General features: G+C 52.6%; 1 protein-coding gene across 1 annotated transcript in view; it reads right to left on the reverse strand.

The window, feature by feature from the left end:
- Positions 1–17,286, reverse strand: part of rnf17 (ring finger protein 17) — a 211,847-nt gene extending 194,561 nt beyond the window's left edge. The window contains exon 1 of the mRNA XM_038817770.1: positions 17,212–17,286. The gene's annotated coding sequence lies outside the window, so the exon portion shown is untranslated. The remainder of the gene's footprint in view (positions 1–17,211) is intronic.
- Between the last annotated feature and the right edge of the window lie 1,627 nt (positions 17,287–18,913).

The following is an 18,913-nucleotide window of genomic DNA, read 5'->3' on the forward strand; positions in this document are numbered from 1 at the left end:
ATATACAAATGCTGATCCACTGTAGTTTCCAAGGGTGCCTCATCAGAATGGTGAAAGCAAATGGGCAATAACTATCCACTCCATTAACAGCACACTAGCACCATGACTGCAGGATAAACAGTTATAAAGAAACTACGAGCAGGAGCTATTTGGCCCTTCAAGCCTGCTCCCCCAGTCAATATGATCACGGCTGATCCTCGAACTCAATGTCATATTCCTGCTTTCTCTACCTTTGATCAGCGCAGAGTTTATCTCCTCATCTAGGAAACTCCTGGATGTGAATGCATTTGGGTGCTCCAAACAATCGTACATGTGGTGGCCGAGGACTGCCCCAATACTGTAAAGACATGCATCACATGTCCGAATGAGCAGTTTGGATGGGTTAACAACTTGGAGGACGAAAGTTGCCACTTTACTTAAAGGAATGATGAGCAGGCCTATTCCCAAGGTTGGCCTTTTTTAAACAGTCAGTGGAGGGGCTAACAGGGTACTCAGGTTCGGGATAAACTTCACAAAATAGTTTAAGGCCCAGGAAAGAATGAAGTTCAGTGGGTCCTCCCGGCACGGGGGCCTGTCGGATGGCCCGCACCTTACCCTCTTCAGGGTGTAGGCTATGATGGTCCACTTGGTAATCCAGAAATGTGACCTCGCCTGCATTGAAGATGCATTTCTTACATGGAACATACAGCGCAGGAGGCCATTCGGCCCATTGAGTCTCCACCGACACACTTTAAGCCCTCACTTCCGCCTTATCAATGTAACCCATGATGCACTATCAATTATTACAAAGATGAGGGTGGTGAATAATCGAGGCTTTATTGAGCAAAGATGTGGTGCCTCCTGTAGCTGCTACCAGAATGGGAGCAGCACCGGCGAGCACACACATTTATACACCGCCTACTGGGCGGAGCCTGCAAGCAGGGATTTACCCATGTACCTCTAGTATATGAGTCTTACCGTACTACATCTAATACAGTTAGTGGGGACTACCACATTCACCCCCTGTTAAAAAAGAGTCCGGCGGGAGTGGTGGAAAAATTTTACAAGTTCAGTCTGTCAGGAGCCTTCATCCTCCGCTGTGATCGTCTCAGTCCTGGTGGTGATGCGGGCGGCGACTTGGTCACCTGTGACTCTGGGAGCGTGTTGGGAGCAAGATCCCGGAGGTGGACTTCCTGGGAAGGCAAAGAGACATTCATGGGAGGTTTCATTAGTTGCAGTGCAGAGGAGGATCAGATGGAGTGGAGCGCGTCGGGGAGGGCATCCTGCCAGCGGGAGACCGGGAGATTTTAGGACCGGAGGGCCAGCAAGACGGCCTTCCAGACTGTCCCGTTCTCCTCTCCACCTGCCCTTTTCCCCAGGGGTTGCAGATGGTCACCTTGTTTGAGGCAATACCCTTGCTGAGCAGGAACTGACGCAGCTCATCGCTCATAAAGGAGGATCCCCGATCGCTGTGAGTAAGTGGGGAAACCGAACAGGGCGAAGATACTGTGGAGTGCTTTAATGACCGTGGCAGAAGTCATATCTGGGCATGGGATGGCGAAGGGAAACCGGGAGTACTCATTGACCACGTTCAGAAAGTACATGTTGCTGTCAGTGGAGGGGAGGAGCCCTTTGATGTCCATGCTGAGGCGCTCAAAGGGGCGGGAGGCCTTCACCAGGTGTGTTCGATCTTGCCGGTAGAACTGCGGTTCGCACTCCGCGCAGACCTGGCAGTTTCTGGTGATGGCCCTGACCACAATGGAGTAGGGCAGGTTGCGGGCCTTGATGAAGTGGAAGAACCGGGTGACCCCCAGGTGACAGAGGCCATCGTGTAGAGCCCGGAGTCAGTCCACTTGTGCGCGGGCACATGTACCTCTGGATAGGGCATCGGGGGGCTCGTTGAGCTTCCAAGGCGATACAAAATCTCGTAATTATAGGTGGAGAGCTCAATCCTCCACCTCAAGATCTTATCGTTTTTGATCTTGCCCCGCTGTGTATTATTGAACATGAAGGCAACCGACCGTTGGTCAGTGAAGAGATTGAATCTCCTGCCAGCCAGGTAGTGCCTCCAATGCCACACAGCTTCCACAATGGCCTGGGCCTCCTTTTCAACGGAGGAGTGCCGAATTTCGGAGGCACAGAGGGTGCGGGAAAAGAATGCCACGGGCCTGCCCGCTTGGTTGAGGGTGTTTGGCCAGAGCTACGTCCGATGCATCGCTCTCGACCTGAAAGGGGAGGGACTCATCGACCACGTGCATCGTGGCCTTGGCGATGTCTGCCTTGATGTGGTTAAAGGCCTGGTGGGCCTCAGTCGTCAGGGGAAAGACTGTGGACTGAATGAGTGGGCGGGCCTTGTCCGCATAGTTAGGGGCCAACTGGGCGTAATAGAAGAAGAACCCCAGGCATCGTTTCAGGGCCTTGGGGCAGTGAGGGAGGGGGAGTTCCATGAGAGGGCGCATGCGGACGAGGTTGGGCCCTGGAACTCCATTTTCCACGACATAGCCATGGATGCCTAAGCGGTTGGTGCGGAACACACATTTTTCCTTATTCTACGTGAGATTAAGGAGGTTGGCGGTGTGGTGACATTTTAGAAGGTTAGCGTCGTGGTCGTACGTGGCTGCAGATGGTGACGTTGTCTAGGTATGGGAAGGTGGCCCACAGTCCGTATCGGTCAACCATTCGGTCCATCTCACATTGGAAGACTGAGACCCCATTAGTCACGTCGAAGGGAACCCTAAGGAAGTGATAGAGGTGGCCATCTACTTCGAATGCAGTGTATTGGCGGTCCTCCGGGCGGATGGGTAGCTGGTGGTAGGTGGACTTCAGGTCCACTGTGGAAAAGATCCTATACTGTGCAATCTGATTGACCGCAGAGGTGGGGGAGGGCGTAGAGCCGGAAGTTGCTGAACTCTACGCCTTGGGCGGTGAGGGTCGCAATGCAGTTCCCCCAATTTCCACAGAATGGGATCCGGAGGCTAGGGAGATTTTCTGGGTAACGGGGTGTACCGTGAGGGAGCAGAGCCTTACCGTCGTGGGGTGGATGAAGCTTTCCATGCTCCCGGAGTCAAAAAGGCAGGGCATTTTGTGCCCATTGATTTTCACCATTCTCTTTGCAGTTGCGAGGTTGTGAGGCCGGGACTGGTCCAGGGTGATCGAGGCAGGCTGTGGCCGATGCTGGGAGGCCCCGGGCTGGACAGCAGTGGTGGCAGGCGATGAACGGCCAGACGAGCTTCCCGACGAGCAGGGGTCCTGAGGCGCCGTCAAAAATGGCGGCGAAGATGGCGGCACCCACATGGCAGGCAGCATTAAAGATGGTGACGCCCACGGGCCGCACGTGGCCTGCGGAGAAGAAGATGACGGCGCCCCCAGGCCGCACGTGACTTGCGAGGAGGAAAATGGCGGCAGTCTTGGGTCGCAAGTGAGGGGTGTAGAAACGCTAGGCCTAGAAACAGCGATGACCAACCGGGCCTGGTACACAGCAGCAAAATGTCCCTTCTTTCTGCATCCGTTGCAGGTTGCGCTCCGCGCTGGCATGCGCTGCCAGGGGTGTTTGTTCTGCCCGCAGATGTAGCATTTGGGCCCCCCTGGGGTTGGCTGGCTGCCGCGTGGCACAGGCTTGCGGTGGGTTGGGGTCAGTAGCTGGTGGGGCCCACGATGCCCACGAGGGTGCCGTGCGGTCGGGGGCATACGACTTCACGTTACGGGAGGCACTGTTAACGAATTGGCGAGCTGCCTGGTTCCCGCAAGATCAAGCGTACCCCCTTCCAATTGGCGCTGGCAGACGTACACTGACCCCATGCCCATAGCAAAGGCGTCTCTGATTAAAAGTTCTGTATGCTGGACTGCCGAAACTGCCTGGCAGTCACGGTTCCTCCCCAGGATGTGCAAGGCACGCCAGAAATCGTCTAGTGACTTACCGGGGAGTTGCTATCTCGTGGACAGGAGGTGCCTAGCGTATAGTTTATTGACTGGTCGAACTCCATTGCTTCAGAGTAAGTGGGCGCATCCCGGATGAGAGGAAAAATGTCAGGGCTCACCCGAGAATAAAGGACCTGGAGCTTCTGTGCGTCCGAGGGTTCCTCAGCGGATGTTCGGAGGTAGCTTTCGAAGCAGGCTAGCCAGTGGTCAAAAGTGGACGTAGCGTTGGCTGCTTGAGGGCTCAGCTGTAGGCGGTCAGGCTTGATGCGAAGTTCCATTGTTTTAAAAATCTTTGCTCAGTAAATTGATGCACTATCAATTACTACAAAGATGAGAGTAGTGAATAATCGAGGTTTTATTGAGCAAAGATGTGGTGCCTCCTGTAGCTGCTACCAGAATGGGAGCAGCACCGGCGAGCACACACATTTGTACGCCGCCTACTGGGTACCAGTTGGAAGTATGCGTGGCTCATGTCCAGCTTTGAGTAGGTGCGATCACCACTGAATTTCGCCTACAAATCCTCAATGCAAGGGATTGGGTAACAGTCCAGACGAGAGACACACCGGCATCTTATAATCGCCGCATAGGCCTATGGATCTATCCATCTTCATTACAGAGATGACCGGAGTAGCCCATTCGGAGAACTGAATGGAGCATATAATGTCCAAAAGCTCCAACCAATCCAATTCGACATCTGCCTCAGGCCTCAGTGTGTACGGGACCGGCCAAGCGTTGTGATACTGCGGCTGCGCCAACAGATCCACACTAATCAAGGCCCGACCCCCTGTATGGGGCCTTGGCGCGCCTGGAAAATGTTGCGGAACCTCAACAAGGCCCCTTCTGGCCCATGTGTGTACCTGCAGAGGACTAACTGCGAATCCAAATACAGGTACTGCTGACAGTCACAGTCCAGGAAACTCTGCCCACTTCCACGTACCACTACCAGCGGTAGACTCGCCAACTGCTGCACGTACATAACAGGGACCACTTATGTGCCCGCAATCAACAATGGCTCCCCGGTATATGTGGCAAGCCTGGCACCCGTATCCCGCAAAGCCAACATCGACCCCAGATTCTATCAAACATGCGACCGGCTGCCCACAGAGACCACTGCTCCAGCATCCAGCTCAAAGCCGGCCGCTCCGGTATCCAGCTCCATCTGGATGGAGTGTCCATTCACCTGCAGGGTAACGTGGATTGGAGCAACTCTCCACAATGTCCTCCTCACCTACATAGTAAACCCAGTTAAGTGGGCGATGATCATGGCCAGCGGAGTGGCGGGTGGGGGGGGGAGGGGCGGCTGGGCCTTCGCGGAGCCATCTGTCGCTCCGGTCTCGGTGGCCTATTGCTCCTGGTTTGTACTCAACATCCAGGTCCTCATGGTCAAGGGAGGCTGTATTACAGCTCTTGGGGCCTCTGCGGCTGCCGCCTACGTCTCTGCTGTAATTTCCCCATCATCAGGAGCCCGTTCCCTCAGGCTGTGACAATGCAGAACAGCGGTTGGTTGGGCGGCCCAGGCTGAGGACCGCCATGCCTTGTAACTCCTGGATGCCCTGTTCAGTGCTCTCGCCACCCAGTGCAGATCTGGGTGGGTTTCTGCCAGAAGTATGCATTGGGTTTGCCATATCATGGAGACACAGACAAAACAGTCTCTCAAGGTTTTGTTTAATATGGCACCAAACTCACAAGTTACAGCCAGCTTGCATAACTGAGTTGCTCGTCGGTTCGCTTTGGGCCTGGGTGCTGGCATGAAACTGGTACTGGTAAACAATTATTGGGGTTTTGAGGTGAAAGCGGTTCCCCAAAAGGGCCAGCAAGGAGACAAAATACCAAGTACCTGGCGCATCCGGGTGGGTCAAAGTCTTTATGTTGCTGTAGGTTGGTCCACCACAAGCCATGAGTAAGAACCTTTTGCTGTTCGCCCCCAATGATCACATTTGTTCAAAAAAAATACTGCATGTGCTCAATGTATTGTCCACAATCTTCAGTACCTCCGTCAAACGCTTCAGCTTTCCAATATGAAGCATCTCTGCCGGTGGGTTGGAAGCCTCCTGACACTCTCTTCCTTGAATACATTCAGTGAGTTGGCCTCCACAGCCTATGGTAGAGAATTCCACAAGGTCACTTGGATTGGATTAGATTTGTTTATTGTCACGTGTACCGAGGTACAGTGAAAAGTATTTTTCTGCAAGCAGCTCAACAGATCATTCAGTACATGGGAAGAAAAGGGAATTGAACAGAATTCAAGAAAATACATGAGAATACATAATAGGGCAACACAAGATATACAATGTAACTACATAAGCATTGGCATCGGATGAAGCAGACAGGGTGTAGTGTTAATGATGACAGTCCATAAAAGGGTCATTTAGGAGTCTGGTGACAGTGGGGAAGAAGCTGTTTTGAGTCTGTTCGTCCGTGTTCTCAGACTTCTGAATCTCCTGCCCGATGGAAGAAGTTGGAAAAGTGAGTAAGCCGGGTGGGAGGGATCCTTGATTATGCTGCCTGCTTTCCCCCGGCAGCGGGAGGTGTAGATGGAATCAATGGATGGGAGGCAGGTTCGTGTGATGGACTGGGCGGTATTCACAACTCTCTGAAGTTCCTTGCGGTCCTGGGCCGAGCAGTTGCCATACCAGGCTGTGATGCAGCCCGAGAGGATGCTCTCTATAGTGCATCTGTAAAAGTTGGTAAGGGTTAATGTGGACATGCCAAATTTCCTTAGTTTCCTGAGGAAGTAAAGGCGCTGTTGTGCTTTCTTGGTGATAGCGTCGAAATGAGTGGACCAGGATAGATTTTTGGTGATGTGCACCCCTAGGAATTTGAAACTGCTCACCATCTCTAGCTCGGCTCCGTTGATGCTGACAGGGGTGTGTACAGTACTATGCTTCCTGAAGTCGATGACCAGCTCTTTAGTTTTGCTGGCATTAAGGGAGAGATTGTTGTTGTTGCACCACTCCACTAAGTTCTCTATCTCCCTCCTGTATTCAGACTCGTCGTTGTTCGAGATCCGGCCCACTATGGTCGTATCGTCAGCAAACTTGTAGATGGAGTTGGAACCAAGTTTTGCCATGCAGTCGTGTGTGTACAGGGAGTAGAGTAGGGGGCTAAGTACGCAGCCTTGCGGGGCATCGGTGTTGAGGACTATTGTGGAGGAGGTGTTGGTGTTCATTCTTACTGACTGTGGTCTGTTGGTCAGAAAGTCAAGGATCCAGTTGCAGAGTGGAGAGCCAAGTCCTAGGTTTTGGAGCTTTGATATGAGCTTGGCTGGGATTATGGTGTTGAAGGCGGAGCTGTAGTCAATAAATAAGAGTCTGATGTAGGAGTCCTTGTTTTCGAGATGCTCTAGGGATGAGTGTAGGGCCAGTGAAATGGCGTCTGATGTGGACCGGTTGCGACGGTATGCGAATTGAAGTGGGTCAAGGCGTTCCGTGAGTATGGAGGTGATGCGCTTCATGATCAGCCTCTCAAAGCACTTCATTACAACTGACGTCAGGGCCACCGAGCGGTAGTCATTGAGGCACGTTGCCTGGTTCTTCTTTGGTACCGGTATGATGGTGGTCTTCTTGAAGCAGGTGGGGACCTCGGAGTGGAGTAGGGATAGGTTAAAGATGTCTGTGAAAACCTCTGCCAGCTGGTCCGCGCAGGTTCTGAGTGCACGACCAGGGATCCCGACCGGGCCCATCGCCTTCCGTGGGTTCACTTTCAGGAAGGCCGATCTGACTTCGGAAACTGTGATGGTGGGTATGGGTGAATTATGGGTTGCTGGGGCACTCGATAGCGGGTTGTTGGTTACCTGCTCAAACCGAGCATAGAATGCGTTAAGTTCATCGGGGAGGGGTGCACTGCTGCCAGAGATACTGCTCGGCTTCGCTTTGTAGCCCGTTATGTTGCTTAGTCCTTGCCACAACCGCCGAGAGTCTGTCTGTGACTCTAGCTTAGTTTGATATTCTCTCTTGGCATCTCGGATGGCTTTGCGGAGGTCGTACCTGGATTTCTTGTATAGGACAGGGTCGTCCCTTTGAGTGAAGAAATACTTCACTTCCCTTTGAGTGAAGAAATACTTCCTCATCTCCATCTTAAATGGTCTAAACAATATCATGAGACTGTGCCCCCTGCCTCTTGATTTCCCAGCCAGGGAAAACATCCTCCCTGCATCTAGTCTGTCCTGCCCTGTTAGAATTTTATATGTTTCAATCAGATCTCCTCTCATCCTTATAAACTCAAGTGAACACAAGCCCAGTCGAACCAATCTCCCCTTATAGGACAATCCTGCCAACCCCTGTATCAGCTTAGTGAACCTCCGCTGCATTCCCTCTCTGGCAAGAAAATCCTTTCTTAGGTAGGGAGACTTAAACTGCATGCAATACTCCAGGTATGGCCTCACCATTGCCCTGTGTAATTGCAGTAAGAATTACTTACTTTGGAACAAAAATCTTCTTGTAATTAAGGCCAACATACTATTTGTCTTCCTAATTACTTGCTGCACCTGCCCCTCCATTTTACTGACCGATGTACAAGGACACCCAGATCCCTTTGTGCATCCACTCTTCCCAATACATCACCAATTTGATAATACTCTTCCTTTCTGTTTTTCACACTAAAGTGTATAACTTCACATTTAGCTGCGTTGTACTGCATCTGACACACGCTTGTCAACTCACTCAACTTGTCTGAATCACCTTGAAGCCACCCTACATCCTCCTCAACTCCGCCCAGTTTTCAGTTTTTTGTTGAGAGCAAACTTGGAAATCTTACATTTGGTTCCGTCATCCAGGTCATTTATATATATTGTGAACAACTGGAGCCTAGGCATTGATTCCTGCGGTACCCCACCAGTCACTGCCTGCCACATGAAAAAGACCCATTTATTCTCAGTATATGGTCAGATTACTACAACAATACCTCCCACACATCCGACCCAACACGAAAAATGACAAGTGGATAAGTGTAGTGGGATCTCCAAGTCTCCCGCTATCCAGTGACTTTGACATACAGTGGCCCATACTGCATTCTGCATAATTGGTGTTTCAAAGGGGCTAGCATTAGAACAACTGCCCTTTCGATGTACATTAATGACCTGGACTTAGTATGCAGGGCAGAAAGTCAAAGTTTATATATGACATAAAACTTAGAAACGTAGTGAGTAATGTGGAGGATATAGTAGACCTCAGGAAGATGTTATTTAAGAAACAATATTTTTATTAGGGTATTTGTAATTTTTATAATAATAACAATAACAGTGACATAAACCTATCACAATAAATATTTCCAACCCCATCACAATCTTCACACCACCCAACAATAAAACAACAGTCTGGCACTCCTTCTCACCCCCTCCCTTTTTTGGAATTCTGCTTCTGCTGACATTTTAATTTTCTCGAGAAAGTCAACGAACGGCTGCCACCTTCGGTTGAACCCTAGCATTGACCCTTTTAAGGCGAACTTTATTTCCTCGACACTAAGAAACCCAGCCATATTACTAACTTAGGTCTCTACAGTCGGGGGCTTCGAGACCCTCCACATTAATAAGATTAATCTCCGGACTACCAGGGAGGCAAAGGCCAAAACATCAGCCTCTTTTGCCCCCTGAACTCCCGGCTCTTCCGACACTCCAAAGATCGCCACCTCCGAACTCGGCACCACCCGTGTTTTAAGTACCGTGAACATCGTCTTAGCGAAACCCTGCCAAAACCCTCTAAACTCTGGGCATGCCCAAAACAAGTGGACATGATTTGCTGGGTTCCCACGCACCTCACACACCTATCCCGAAAAACTTGCTCATCCCGGCCACCTCATGTCTGTCCGGTGGACTACCTTGAATTATATCAGGCTAAGCCTGGCACATGATGAGGACGCGTTAACCCTGCTTAGGGCATCCGCCCACAGACCTGCCTCTATCTCTCCCCCCAACCCGACTTCCCACTTGCCTTTTAGCTCCTCCACCGGAGTTTCCTCCGATTCCATAAGTTCTTGGTAGATGTCTGATACCTTCCCCTCTCCCACCCATGTCCTGGAGACTACTCTATCCTGTATCCCCCATGGCGACAGCAGTGAGAAAGCCGGAACCTGCCTTCTCAAAAAGTCTCGTACCTGCAGATACTAAACCCATTCCTTGCTGGCAATTTAAATTTAACCTCCAAGGCTCTCAAGCTGGGAAAGCTCCCGACTTTAAATAGATCCCCATCCTCCTAATTCCTAACTCTGCTATCTCCGGAACCCACCATCCAGCCTACCCAGTACAAACCGATGGTTATTATAAATCAGGGTCCAAACCGATGCTCCCTCCACTCTCTTATATCTCCTCCACTGCCCCCAGATTCCCAGAGCCTCCACCACCACCGGACTTGTGGAGTATCGGGCCGGCGAGAACTGGTGAGGTGTCGTTATCAGTGCTCCCAAACTTGTGTCTGTGGTGGTATGATTAGCATAGCTGCCTGCCATTGGTGCAGAACACCGGCTTACCATTGGCCCTGGTCGGTCATGTGCCTCTCGACCGGTTGGTTGAGACCAGTCATGTGACGGCTCCCCGATTGGTCGAGAGGCCGAGTTAACCCCGCCTTCAGAGCGGGGTATAAATACCCAGTACTCCCGGCGGTCGTCCTTCTACTGTAATCGACCGCAGGGCTAACATCTAGCAGATTAAAGCCATACTTTTGTTCAGCAACTAGTCTCGCGTTCAATTAATGGTACATCAATTTAATCTGCTAGAAATTTGAAGATGGAGCTCCGGATCAAACCCGAATGCCTCCGCGTCAGCCCGCAAACTCCGAACGCATCGGAAATCTTCAAGCATTGGCTGGCGTGTTTCGATAGCTATCTGGCGACCGCAAGCAGCCCCCCCACCATGGCACAGAAGCTTCATATTCTCCATTCCAGCGTGGTCTTGGCGTCCTACGCGATAATAGGGGAAGAAAAAGAATACGACGTGGCCATGGACAAGCTAAAAGGACAATTTCTTACGCCGGTAAACCGAGTGTTCGCCCGACAGCTGCTGGCCACCAGACAACAGTTCCCCGGTGAGTCCTTAGACGATTTTTACCAGGCCCTCGCTGTCCTGGGGAGGAATTGCTGGATGGTCATCGACTACAGCCAGACCATCAACCGGTTTACGCAACTGGACGCGTATCCTCTCCCCCGTATTTCCGCCATGGCAAACGAGATTGCGAAATACAAAGTCTTCTCCACGGTGGACCTCAAGTCCGCTTATCACCAGCTCCCCATCCGCGCGAGTGACCGCGAGTACACCGCGTTCGAGGCAGATGGGCGCCTCTACCACTTCCTCAGGGTTCCATTCGGTGTCACAAATGGGGTCTCGGTCTTCCAACGGGAGATGGACCGAATGGTCGACAAGTACGGATTACGGGCTACCTTCCCGTATCTCGATAACGTCACCATCTGCGGCCACGACCAGCAGGACCATGACACGAACCTCCAAAAATTCCTCCAAACCGCAAAACACCTTAACCTCACATACAATAAGGATAAGTGCGTGTTTAGCACCGACCGTCTAGCCATCCTCGGCTACGTAGTGCGTAACGGAGTGATAGGCCCCGACCCCAAACGCATGCGCCCCCTGATGGAACTCCCTCTCCCCAATACCCTCAAATCCCTTAAACGCTGCCTGGGTTTCTTCGCTTACTACGCCCAATGGGTTCCCAATTCCGCCGACAAGGCCCGTCCCCTCATTCAGTCCACGACCTTCCCGCCGTCGTCAGAGGCCTGCCAGGCCTTTAGCCGCATCAAAGCGGACATCGCAAAGGCCACGATGCGCGCCATCGACGAGTCCCTCCCCTTCCAGGTCGAGAGCGACGCATCAGAAGTAGGTCTGGCGGCCACCCTGAACCAAGCGGGCAGACCCGTGGCCTTCTTCTCCAGAACCCTCCAGGCTTCTGTACTCCGCCACGCCTCAGTGAAAAAGGTAGCCCAGGCCATAGTCGAAGCTGTGCGACATTGGAGGCACTATTTTGCCGGCAGGAAGTTTACCCTCCTCACAGACCAACGGTCAGTAGCCTTCATGTTCGATAATGCACAGAGGGGCAAGATTAAGAACGACAAGATCTTACGGTGGCGGATCGAGTTGTCCACGTACAACTACGATATCTTGCATCGTCCTGGGAAGCTCAATGAGCCTCCTGATGCCCTGTCCCGCGGTACCTGCGCCAGCGCGCAGATAGACCGCCTCCGCTCCCTCCACGCGGACCTCTGCCATCCAGGGGTGACCCGTTTCTATCATTTCATAAAGACCCGCAACCTGCCCTACTCCATCGAGGAAGTCAGGACAGTAACCCGTGACTGCCACATCTGCGCAGAGTGCAAACCACACTTCTACCGCCCCGAGCGCGCGCATCTGATCAAAGCATCCCGCCCCTTCGAACGTCTCAGCATAGACTTCAAGGGGCCCTTTCCCTCTAGCAGCCGCAACATTTACTTCCTGACGGTGATCGATGAATACTCCCGCTTCCCCTTCGCCATTCCCTGCCCCGACATGACCACATCGACCGTCATTAAGGCCCTCCTCTCCATCTTCTCCCTGTTCAGCTACCCCGCATACATACACAGCAATCGGGGGTCCTCCTTTATGAGCGACGAGCTGCGTCAATTCCTGCTCAGCAGGGGAATTGCCTCTAGCAGGCCGACCAGCTATAACCCCCGGGGTAACGGACAGGTCGAGCGGGAGAATGGTACCATCTGGAAGACCATACTACTGGCCCTCCGGTCCAGAGATCTCCCTATTTCCCGATGGCAAGAGGTTATCCCCGATGCCCTGCATTCTATCCACTCCCTCCTCTGTACCACAACAAATCAGACACCTCATGAATGCCTTCTTGTTTTCCCCAGGAAGTCGTCCTCCAGATCCCCTCTCCCGACGTGGCTGGCCGCCCCCGGACCCATCTTGCTCCGGAAGCATGTGCGGGTGCACAAGTCCGACCCGTTGGTGGAGCAAGTCCAATTACTCCACGCTAACCCGCAGTATGCGTACGTGGAGTACCCCGACGGTCGGCAGGACACGGTCTCCCTCCGGGACCTGGCACCCGCCGGCGTGCGGCCCTCCCCCCTTCACCACAGACACCCCCCTGTCCTTTTTCCCCCAGCGCCCCACCCAGGCCACCCCTCCCCCATCCATGGCGTCTCCCCCACCAGCCCAGGGTACGGAGACAGTTCAAGGACCATCGCTCCCGGAGTCCAGGACATCAGCTGAACCACCACCATCGGCTGAACCAATGTCACCAACTCCACTGCGGCGGTCTGCCAGGACGTCACGGGCAACGAAATGGCTGATCGAGTCCATTTGACTTCAACACCACCATGGACCTTGTATGGACACTATGTACTGTTGCTAAATGTCTGGGCCAGTGGGAAGCCAAGGATGCATTTTTTTTCCTTCTCTCCTTACTACTCATACCACCAGTTCTCTCCCCCCCCCCCAGCTCTCGTTGACACCCTCCCCCCCCCAATCCGGCTTCTTTCTCCGCAAGGGGTGAATGTGGTGGTATGATTAGCATAGCTGACTGCCATTGGTGCAGAACACCGTCTTACCATTGGCCCTGGTCGGTCATGTGCCTCTCGACCGGTTGGTTGAGACCAGTCATGTGACGGCTCCCCGATTGGTCGAGAGGCTGAGTTAACCCCGCCTTCAGAATGGGGTATAAATACCCAGTACTCCTGGCGGTCGTCCTTCTACTGTAATCGACCGCAGGGCTAACATCTAGCAGATTCAAGCCATACTTTTGTTCAGCAACTCGTCTCACAATCAATTGATGGTACATCAGTGTCTTTACATGACACCGCCTCCATTCGCTCCCACACAGACCCCTCCCCCACTACCCACTTCCTAATCATGGCTATATTAGCCACCCAGTAGTAATTACAAAAGTTCAGCAGCGCCAACCCACCCTCCCCCTGACTGCACTCCAGCAACACTTTCTTCACTCATGGGGATTTACCCGCCCGCACAAAGCCCAAAATAACCTTTTTCATCTGCTTGAAAAAGGCCCTCGGGATGAAGATGGGGAACCACTGAAACTCAAACAGAAATCTGGGGAGAACTGTCATTTTCATGGTCTGTACTCTCCCCGCCAGTGATAGCGGGAGCATGTCCCATCTCTTAAAGTCCTCTTTCATTTTTTCTACAAGCCGGGATAGATTGAACCTATGCAGTGCCTCCCATTCCTGGGCCCAGCGCCGGCCCTAGGGTTGCTGGCGCCCCGGGCAAGCTGAACTTCGGCGCCCTTGGGGGGGGGCGGGGCCGAGAGAGGGGCCCGAGGGGGAGGGGGGGGCGAGGAGGGGGGGGGGGCCAAGGGGGGGGGGGCCCGAGGGGGGGGGCGGGCCGAGGGGGGGGGCCCGAGGGGAGGGGGCCCGAGGGGGGGCCGAGGGGGGGGCCCGAGGGGGGGGGGGCCCGAGGGGGGGGGGGCCCGAGGGGGGGGGCAAGGGGGGGGGCCCGAGGGGGGGGGGCCAAGGGGGGGGCGAGGGGGGGGCCCGAGGGGGGGGGGCGAGGGGTGGGGGCGGGGGGAGCGGACCGAGGGGGGGGGCGGGGGGGAGTGGACCGAGGGGGGGGGGGAGCGGACCGAGCGGGGGGGCGGACCGGGGGAGCGGACCGAGCGGGGGGGCGGACTGAGCGGGGGGCGCCCTGGGGGAGGGCGGCCACCGCGCATGTGCTGGTTGGCACCGGCCCAACTGCGCATGCGCGGGACCCGAGTCTCTGGCGCCCCTAGCACATGGCGCCCCGGGCGACTGCCCGAGTTGCCGGTGCCTTGAGCCGGCCCTGCCTGGGCCACCTGGATTCCCAAATATCGAAAGCTCCTTCCTACCATTCTAAACGGCAGCTCTCCCAGTCTCTTCTCCTGCCCTCTCGCCTGAATCATGAACATCTCGCTTTTTCCCATGTTCAATTTATACCCCGAAAAATTACCAAATTCCCCTAAGATCCGCATAACTTCCCCCAACCCCTCCAAAGGGTATGAAATATACAAGAGCAAGTCATCTGCATAAAGCGAAACCAGGTGCGCCCCCCCCCCCCCCCCCCCCCACCACCCCAAAACAGTCCTTTCCAGTACCTAGAGGCTCTTACCGCCATGGTCAGTGGCTCTATGACCAGAGCAAACAGTAACAGGGAGAGGGGACACCCTGGCCTCGTCCCTCGGTGTAATTTAAAATAATCCAACCTCAACCGGTTCGTAAGCACACTAGCTCCTGGTGCCTGATAGAGCAACGTCACCCAGTCAATGAAGCCCTCATCAGACCCAAACCTTCCCAGCCCCTCCCATAGGTAATCCCATTCCACCCTTTCAAAAGCCTTCTCCACATCTATCGCGACCACCACCTCCATATCCCCTCCTTCTGAGGGCGTCATAATAACATTTTGGAGCCTTTGAACATTGGCCATGAGTTGCCTGCCCTTTACAAGCCCTGTCTGGTTTTCCCCTATCACCCCAGGAACACAATCCTCTATCCTTGTGGCCAATATCTTAGCCAGCTGTTTGGCGTCCACACTCACTAGAGAAATTGACCTGTAAGACCCGCATTGCTCCGGATCCTTATCCCGTTTCAATGAAACCGAGGCCTGCGACATTGTTGGGGGGAGGACTCCCTTCTCTCTTGCTTCATTAAATGCCCTCACCAGCAGTGGGCTCAATATCTCCGAAAACTTATAAAATTCCACCGGGTAGCCGTCCATTATTACTTCAATTTGAATTGGGACTCCCAGCCCTTCCACCAGATCCTCATCCACCCTTGGGAACCTCAAATGACCCAAGAAGTGCCTCATCCCCTCCACTCCAGCCGGGGGTTCCGACTTGTATAATTTACTGTAAAAGTCCTTAAACACCTCATTCACCCTCGCTGGGTCCAGGACCTACTCTTTACTCTCCCTACCTCCCTGGCTGCCTCCCTTTTCCTGAGCTGGTACGCTAACACTCTGCTTTCCTTTTCCCCATACTCATAGATCGCCCCTTGCCTTCCTCAGCTGTTCCACCGCCTTCCTTGTAGATAACAGCCCAAATTCCACCAGTAACCTCCGCCGCTCCTTCAGTAACCCCGTGTCCGGGGCTTCCGAGTGTCTCCTGTCCACCTGGAGTATCTCCCCAACTAGCCTATCCCTCTCATCTCGTTCCACCTTTTCTCTGTGGGCTCGTATCGAGATTAATTCCCCTCTGACCACTGCCTTCAAAGCTTCCCAGACCGTTGCTGCAGGGACCTGCCCCGTATCATTTGTTTCCAGGTAGTTCTGGATGGACTTGTTTACCCGCCCACAGACCGCTTTGTTTACTCACAACCCCACATCCATTCTCCATAGCGGGCGTTGTCCTCTCTCCAAACTAACCCGTAGATCCACCCAATGTGGGGCATGATCCGATACTGCAATTGCTGCGTACTGCAATCCGCCACCCCCAGTACTAGAGCCCTACTCGGAACAAAAAACTCAATGCAAGAGTATACCTTATGGACATGGGAGAAAAAAGAAAACTCCCTCGCTCTTGGCCGTCCAAACCTTCATGGGTCTACTCCCAGTTCATGCCAGAACATGCTGGTGCTCCCGCGCATGCGGCAACTCGCGCCGTTCGGTGCCGGTTAGCGCGGGGCCTATCCCGCCGGCGCCGGCCTAGCCCCTGAATGTGCAGAGGATTCCGCACCTTCCTGGCGGCCTGACACCAGAGTGGTTTGCGCCACTCCTCGGCGCCGGTACGGCCCGCCCCGCTAGATAGCGGAGAATCCCAGCCTATGGTTCTATGACCCTCAGAAAAAAATCTCTCATCCCAGTCTTAAACACGAGACCCCTTATTTTTAAATTGTATTCCCAAAGATCAGAACAGATGATGTAGATATTTTATAGAGATATTTAAAAGCACAAGTGGATTTCAAAGGATAAAAAAGGGAAACTATTTCTATGGCACAGTAAGAAGTCTTAAAACACCAAGTTAAAGTCCAACGGTTTGTTTCAGAATCACTAGCTTTCGGAGCACTGGTCCTTCCCCAGGTGAATGGAGAGGTAGGTTCCAGAAACATTTATATAGAAAAAGTCAAAGATGCCACTCAATTGACTTTGTCTATATAAATGTTTCTGGAACCTACCTCTCCATTCACCTGAGGAAGGAGCAGTGCTCCAAAAGCTAGTGATTTGAAACAAACCTGTTGGACTTTAACATGCTGTTGTAAGACTTCTTACTGTGCTCACCCCAGTCCAACGCCAGCTTCTCCACATCATGTTTCTATGGCAGAAAGATTGGTAACTGATGTCAAAAATTAAAACTGATTGAAAATAGAACCAGAAGCGACACGAGGAAGCAATTTTTAAAATTATGATCTGGAATGCATTACCTGAAAAGATGGTGGAATCATATTCAGTCATTCTGAAAACATATTTGTGGTGAAGGAAAAAGATGTTATAGGGCTCTGGGGAAAGAGAAGAATTCAACTAATTAGATAGCTCCAGCAATGAACTGGTACAGGTACAATAGACTCCTTGTGTGCTGTCTCATTCTATGATTATAGGTACACTTCAAAAACAACATCTAAGCTAATGGAAGATACAGGGGTCTTTGTGTGAACTGCAAAACATTAACATTTAATAAATTAAATATATAAGTAGAAAAGTTACATGTATCAGCCACTCAATTCAAGCAACTACACATATTAAGGCATTCATTAACCTGCTACTCCTTGGCACACACTGTTCTTGGTGAGGCATGTCAAACATGTAAACTTGCTATCCAGGTCACAATTTAGTCAGGGTCTGAAATATGAGACACTAATCTTTGTATGCCAAAGCAGGTCTTGCCTGCTTGGGGCAAGTGGATTGCAGACTGCCTAAAAAATGACATGAGCCTGTTAAGATGGAGTGTACAACATGGATCTAGCATATTGAATGCTTCTCCCAATTTGACACCCTACCCTGTGAATTTCCCACTGTCTTTTTCTGACATCCAGGACGTGCTTATGGCAAATTTTCAGACTTGACATATGTTTCATCTGCTTATTGTGTTATTTTTTTTTAATATAATTTTTATTGGAATTTTTTACAGAAAATATAAAACATAACGACAAACAATGAAATGCAACAAAATAACCCATAATAACTGTAACACCCCCAGACCGTATCGACGCATGTATCACATCCCCCACCCCCCCAACCCCAATGAACAACAAAAGAACTTAAAAATAAATTTAAATTAAATAAACAAACATAGTCATCGTCCGCCCCCCCCCCTTTTCCCTCCCCCTTCCCCCCCTCCCCCCGTGTTGCTGCTGCTACTGTCCCCGTACCCTATCGTTGAGCCAGAAAGTCGAGAAAAGGTTGCCACCGCCTAAAGAACCCTTGTACCGACCCTCTCAGGGCGAATTTGACCTTCTCTAGCTTAATGAAACCCGCCATGTCATTGATCCAGGTCTCCACGCTTGGGGGCCTCGCATCCTTCCATTGTAGCAAGATCCTACGCCGGGCTACTAGGGACGCAAAGACCAGCACACCGGCCTCTTTCGCCTCCTGCACTCCCGGCTCCACCCCAACCCCATAAATCGCGAGTCCCCATCCTGGCTTGACCCTGGATCCCACCACCCTCGACACCGTTCTCGCCACCCCCTTCCAGAACTCCTCCAGTGCCGGGCATGCCCAGAACATATGGGCATGGTTCGCTGCACTCCCCGAGCACCTGACACACCTGTCTTCACCCCCAAAGAACCTACTCATCCTCGTCCCAGTCATGTGGGCCCGGTGCAGCACCTTGAATTGGATGAGGCTAAGCCGCGCACACGAGGAGGAAGAATTAACCCTCTCCAGGGCATCAGCCCATGTCCCGTCTTCGATCTGTTCCCCCAGTTCCCCCTCCCACTTAGCTTTCAGCTCCTCTACTGACACCTCCTCCGCCTCCTGCATAACCTTGTAGATATCAGATATCTTCCCCTCTCCGACCCAGACCCCCAAAAGCACCCTGTCACTCACCCCCCTCGCGAGAAGTGAAGGGAATCCCTCCACCTGCCGCCTAGCAAATGCCTTTACCTGCAGATACCTGAACATGTTCCC

Source organism: Scyliorhinus canicula, chromosome 14 (assembly GCF_902713615.1).
Source record: "Scyliorhinus canicula chromosome 14, sScyCan1.1, whole genome shotgun sequence".
NCBI lineage: Eukaryota > Metazoa > Chordata > Chondrichthyes > Carcharhiniformes > Scyliorhinidae > Scyliorhinus > Scyliorhinus canicula.